General features: G+C 52.7%; 1 non-coding gene across 1 annotated transcript; it reads left to right on the top strand.

Moving 5' to 3' along the window:
* The first annotated feature begins 4,566 nt into the window (after positions 1-4,566).
* On the top strand, positions 4,567-4,639 carry TRNAT-UGU. The gene has a single exon. It is a non-coding gene; the product is annotated as a tRNA-Thr (tRNA).
* Positions 4,640-5,857: the final 1,218 nt, after the last annotated feature.

The following is a 5,857-nucleotide window of genomic DNA, read 5'->3' as shown; positions in this document are numbered from 1 at the left end:
CTGCTACCACTTAAAAGGAACAAATGACATTATTCTATTTAACCTTCACAATCAAGAAAACAATCTGTGTTGACTCTCTAAGGAAATATTTACCTTACAGATAAAGAAACTGAAGCTCAGAGAGGTTAAGTGACATGGCCAAGGTCACACAGCTGGTAGTGGAAGAGTTACCACTTAAAATCAGGCTTTTGTGACTGTGGAACCCGAGCTCGTCACCAGACCCTGGCACCATAGATCCCAGAGATTTCCAGAACAGTCTTCGTTCTTGACAGTCCTTCCGGAGTATACTGACACTATTCAAGTAATAAAGTCTAGATTTATGTTTAAAGGCATAAAAATGGCAGCCATTCCCCATAAGAACACCAATTCTAAGTGTCAGAGCTGAGGAGATTTTGCTGTAGGGTAATGGCGAGAGCCCTGGGTCCGAGTTCAGACCTTGGGGCCAATAACTGACTCCGGGGTCTTTATTTGGGGTCAATTATCTGAGCTCTCAAAGTCTCTGTGTATTCATCTACAAGATCAAAAGGATTGGTTAGATCAGGTTCTCAGATGTGGCTGCAGAATTTCTGGGGCTTGGGCAAGGCCATTTTTTGAAGCCCCCAGATAACTAATGTGCAGCCAGAATGGAGACCCACGAGTCTGGAAGAACGGTAAGACTCTCGAGTTGTGTATTTCTGCCCCGGACTGGATGGCTTCTTTTGTCTCTTCCCACCAGGATCAGAGGGACGCACAAGAGCTCTTTGGGGGAAGTTTCTTGGTCCCACAAGACTGTCCCAAAAGCCTTGAACAACCTCCTAAGATGCCTTCAGTGTCTCAACTGGCATCCAGTCTCTGAATGAGCCATTTCCAGTATCATTCTACCCACCAAAAGTACGGACCCGCACCCCACTCTCCTCTGGCTGCTGGGGGTTAGAAACTCCTCCAAAACACCGAGGGGAGCAGGGAAAATGACAGAAGACAGCTGCGGCAATGAAAGACTATCCTCTTCCTGGCCTCGTGGAGCCCTTGCCTTGTCTGGCTTTAATAAGGTTCATTCTAATCCGTGGTCTTTCAAGAGGTGAGAGAATCTCCTGTTTCTGGACATGACTCACCCACTCCTATGTCAGCTCCCAAAGGAGAGTGATAACGTCTCACTCAGCAGGTGCTCTGGCTACAGAAAAGGGGCTCTGGGCCCTATGAACCCCAGGCTCGTTATCCCCTAGGTACGACTAGTAATAAAAGCAATTCATCCCGATTAAGTACCCCCCAGATGCCAGGTGAAGTATTTACGCGCATGGTTTCACTCACTCTTCCCACGTGCGCACACGAGATGGTATCATTGTTCACATTATTTTCACCAACCTCTTCCTCGTCCCGTTTTACATGCGAGGAAACCAAGCTGCCTGTATTCGCCGTTCATGCTCCTGGCCGTGGGCCCTGCGCTTCCACGAAAAAGCTGCGCAGCTCGGACTCGGTGCTCGGCCGCCTGCGGGCCGGACCCTCCCCCGCGAGGGGGGCGGGGGGCGGCAAGGAAGGTGGGGCCGCAAACAAGGTTGAGAAGCAGCCTCCCGGGAAGTGAGCGGACTCTCAGGAGTAGGGGGGCAGAGAGTGTTCACAGGGCAGAAAGTGGTCAGTGGGGTCAGACCCCAAGGTCTTGTCTGCCTAGAGTGGGGCGGGCCCAAGACAGAGGGGAAGTTGAGCGAGGAATAGAGGGAACCAGGGCAGACAAACCCCTGCAGCGGAGGGGTTTTCTTTCCTTTCCTCTCACTTTATGGTCTCTGTGGGAGAGACTCCAGTGCGGTAACAGCTGCTGGCAATGAGGGGTGGGCCTGGGTGGCTCAGCCTCTGACTCTTGATCTTGGTTGGGGTCATGACCTCACAGGTTCGAGCCCTGCCTGCGGCTCCGCCCTGAGGGCAGTGCCCCTCCCCCTCAAAATAAATAAATAAGATTTTTTTTTTTTTTTTTTTTTTTTTAACTAAAGGGAAGGGTCCAGTGACCCGGATGTTCCAGGGATTAAAGGGCGGGGCGTGTCTCTGGGTGGTTGAGTCGGTTGTTTCCGACTTCGGCTCAGGTCATGATCTCCAAGTTCGGAGATTGATCTCCAAGTTCGGAGATCTTGGGGCTCTGTGCTGCCAGCTCGGAGCCTGGAGCCTGCTTCGGATTCTGTGTCTCCCTCTCTCTCTGCCCCTTCCCCGCTCATGCTGTCTTTCTCTGTCTCTCAAAAATGAATAAACGGTAAAAAAAAAAAAAAAAAATTTTTTTTTTTAAACGGCGCAGGGGGATGGCTGGTTGGAAGAGGGCAGAAAGCCGGAGGGATCACTGCCTCTGGAGCCAGGGGTACAGCTCCTCCGCCCCAGTCCGAAGGAAAGCGAGAAAGAAGATGGGGATGGGGACCGCGCAGGTCCTGGTGGGCAGTACCTGAAGGGGAGGCGAGGCCCAGTGCGTCACCGTCTGCCCCCACGACCACCCCAGGCAGCACGACCCTATCGCCCCTCGGTACAGGTGCAGCCTTGGAGGTGCAGTAACTTCGGTGCCGCCAGCAGGGGGCAGAGCTGGGCTGGGAACCTAATCCCTCCGAGGCTGAAGCCGAAGCACCCACTGCAGTTCGGCGGAGGGCGGCCGGGACCAGGTGTCCTCAGGTGTCCCCGGATTCGAACTGCGGTCTTGCCAGACCCCAAAGCCCAAGATCTTTCCCCTGCCCGCCGCCCCCTCGAGTTTGATCTGAAAGGGCTGGGGGCAGCCCACCAAATGGGACTTTGAGCTACTAAATTCGTTCTGCAATCCAGGTATCAAGGTAACTGGAGGCTAGGGGTGCATTTCCTCGATCTTTTTCCTCGGTCTTCGTCCCCCCGCCCCCATCCTCCCACCCAGAACAACCTGAACACCACCAGCAACCCCGTGGCACTGCGAAGTGGGAGCCCCTGATCCAAGGCCGTCCCTGAACCGCTGGCGCACATTATCTCCAGACTCAGTCCCTCTCCCCCCACCTCTCTCTCTCAAAATAATAAGTAAACATTAAGGTAATTTTAAAAAAGAAAAGAAACACGGAGAGAAGCCGGCCATCTACCAGTGCCAAGGAGAGAGGCTGGGATGGATCCTCCCTCAGAACCTTCCAAAGGAAACAACCCTACCCACACCTTGCGTCGAACCCACAGCCTCCAGAAGCCTGAGACAATACACTTCTATTGCACCCGCGGGTGGTACTTTGTTAGGCAGCCCTAGAAAACTAATAACACTCTCCAGACCACCTCTGAGACGGGGAATAAGCCAGCTCTGATGCTCTTGGGAAAATGACAGGAGGCGCTGAAATCAGGCTCAGATGTTCCACGCGGAAGAAGCCATGTAAAGAGAAACGGCGGTGCCAGCGAGGTTAGTCTGGGGGAGAGGAAAAGGTTGTTTACCAAAAAAATGAAACTGAGGAGTTTGGCCTTTATCCTGAGTACAACAGAAAGCTCCTGGAGGGTCCTAGAGCGGAGGAAGAACAAAGGCCACGCATTAGGACAGTGAACCTCAGAGCAAAGGGCAGGGGAAGCAGAATAAGAAAAGCAGACGGGCCAAGGAGACACAAGGGTGTTCCCAAAATTCCAGCTGGGATGGAGAGGCAGTGGAAGTAGAGGGGAGTTGAGAGGCCGTCTCCCCCAAGCATTTGCATGATTTCTCCCGGCTTAGGACCTGAACACAGATGTCCTTCACTCAGCCATTTACTGAGCACCTACTACGTGCTACACACTGGTCTGGGCGTTGGCCGCAAGGAACTGACACGCTAATGGAGAGACAGTAAAGAATAATAAAGTACATTATCTAACAGGAAAGAAGGTTAACACGTTAGGGGGTAAACGGGACAGGATAAGGAGGAGAGAGCAGTTTCAACGAGCGGGTCAGGAAGGGTTTGTTGAGTAAGTGAATGTGAGCAGACCCTTGAAGGAGGTAAGGGAGCGAGGCAGGCAGCCCACTGGGCCAAATGACCTTCATTCTCTCCTTCACGCAGGAATGGGTCATGCTGTGACCATAACTTCATTCCTTCGGTCAATAGTTCATTAAGCAAAAAAGAATGAGGTACAGTTTCAGGATCCCAATCATTAAAGAAAGAACAGGAACAGAGCTTTATTTATTCACCCTACCCCCGAAGTCTAGAGGTATGTGAGTACTCAACAGATACTGTTCAATCAATAACTCATCCATAATCAATAGCTTAATTTATGAGAAGCAAAGACCCCCCCATTTCCCTGTAAGTATTAAACTTGATACAATTTGTCATATAAACAATGAATTGGAGGCTTTTTTTTCACATGTAAAAGAACCACTCCTAATACGATCAGAACATGATTTCATTTTTACATTTTCCCTTCCAGCCCTTGTCGGTATGCTTAATTTACGGAGGTATGATTTCGTGTTTCGTAATCATAAGCCTAGGACTTTGAGATTTTTTTTAATGTTTGTCATATTGTAGGCATTTTTCTCCAGCAATTCATAGTCTTTATGATTATCACTGATAGTGGATGCACGAAGTCAGTTGTCTTCAGATTGCCAGCAAAAGCAACATTGCTTCCAATGTCCCTGGATTGAAGCAGGACAGGTAACGAGTTGGCTCCATAGCTCAGTGGTTAGAGCACTGGTCTTGTAAACCAGGGGTCGCGAGTTCGATCCTCGCTGGGGCCTCTTGTCAGCTTCTATTTTTTTTTTTTTAAATCCTCCCCTTCACGTACTAGAAACTCCAAAATGGAAGAGCGGTTTCTGAAAACGTTACTTCTGGAGGATTAAAAATGACTCTTCCTGAAATGCAAATGATGGGCGTCCTTAAGGTGCTTTAGAGGCGACCCGGAAGAGAAAATCCTGGCCCGACACGAAGAGCAGGAAAAAGAAAAAAGAAAAAAAAAAAAAAAAAAAAAGCCGTCCTCGGCGACCCCAGAGCAGGAGACACGAGGCTCCACGGACTCGTTTTCAACGCCCCGCAAGCAGAGAACCAGCCGCGCGTCCGGAGAAGCTGGAGGGGGGAGGGGACGTCCGCGGAGGGTTCAAGGGGCAGCGGGCGGGGCGGGCCCGGGACGCGGCCTGAGGGCGGGGGCGGGGGCGGGGGCGGAGCCGGCGCCGCGCCTGCGGTGACGCCGAGCGGCCGGCGGGCGGCGCTGCCTCGCGGGTTCCCGCTCGCCTCCCGGGAGGCCGGCGAGCGCGCGTCCCGCCGCCCGCCCCGCCCGGCCCGAGCGCGGCCAGCGTGGCCGGGGCGCAAGCGCGCGCGGTGGCCGCCACGTGGCAGCCGCGCCCCCGCGCCCGGCCCGGCTCCGCGCGCTTGTCCCCGCGGAGGGAGGGGGAGCGGCTCCCGGAACTAAACCGCCCGGGGCTGCTGGGGGAGGCCGCCTGGGCAGCCGCGGGAGTCTTTCCCGAGTACGCGGAATTTCCCCGCCCCGGCTTTCTGGTCCCACGTTTCCGGGCTGGGGCTGAGATCGGACTAGCTGCAAGGTAGCCGCTAGCCCCAGTGGACGCCGAGGGTCCGAAATGTGGTCGGCGTCGATTGGGTTGTTGAAAGAGTACAATTCACTCGGGTATAGAAAATTTAGTACCAAAAAGAGAACCTAAGTTCTCCCATCAGTTAATTTTTGATTGCTGGCGTGTTGAAAGAATACCGGATGAAATAAAATACGTAATTACATTAACCTTACTTATTTGTCTTAACGTGGCTACTAGAAAATTTGTAATTACCCCCGGTTGCAGCTCCCGTGTGTTTCTGTTAGGTGGTGCAAGTTTAGAGAGCCAGAGTCCTGTGACCTAAAGTTCAAGTGAATTCTTAACCTGCGCTCACACCAGGTGAACCGGTGGGCAGAGTGTCCTTCATCTGTGGGTCTCCCAGAGCCAGCACTGTGTTGGGCGAAAAAGTGAAGA

The sequence above is a fragment of the Leopardus geoffroyi genome, chromosome C3 (genome assembly GCF_018350155.1).
Source record: "Leopardus geoffroyi isolate Oge1 chromosome C3, O.geoffroyi_Oge1_pat1.0, whole genome shotgun sequence".
In the NCBI taxonomy this organism is placed as follows: Eukaryota; Metazoa; Chordata; class Mammalia; order Carnivora; family Felidae; genus Leopardus; species Leopardus geoffroyi.
This window is presented reverse-complemented; position numbering and strand designations above follow the sequence as displayed.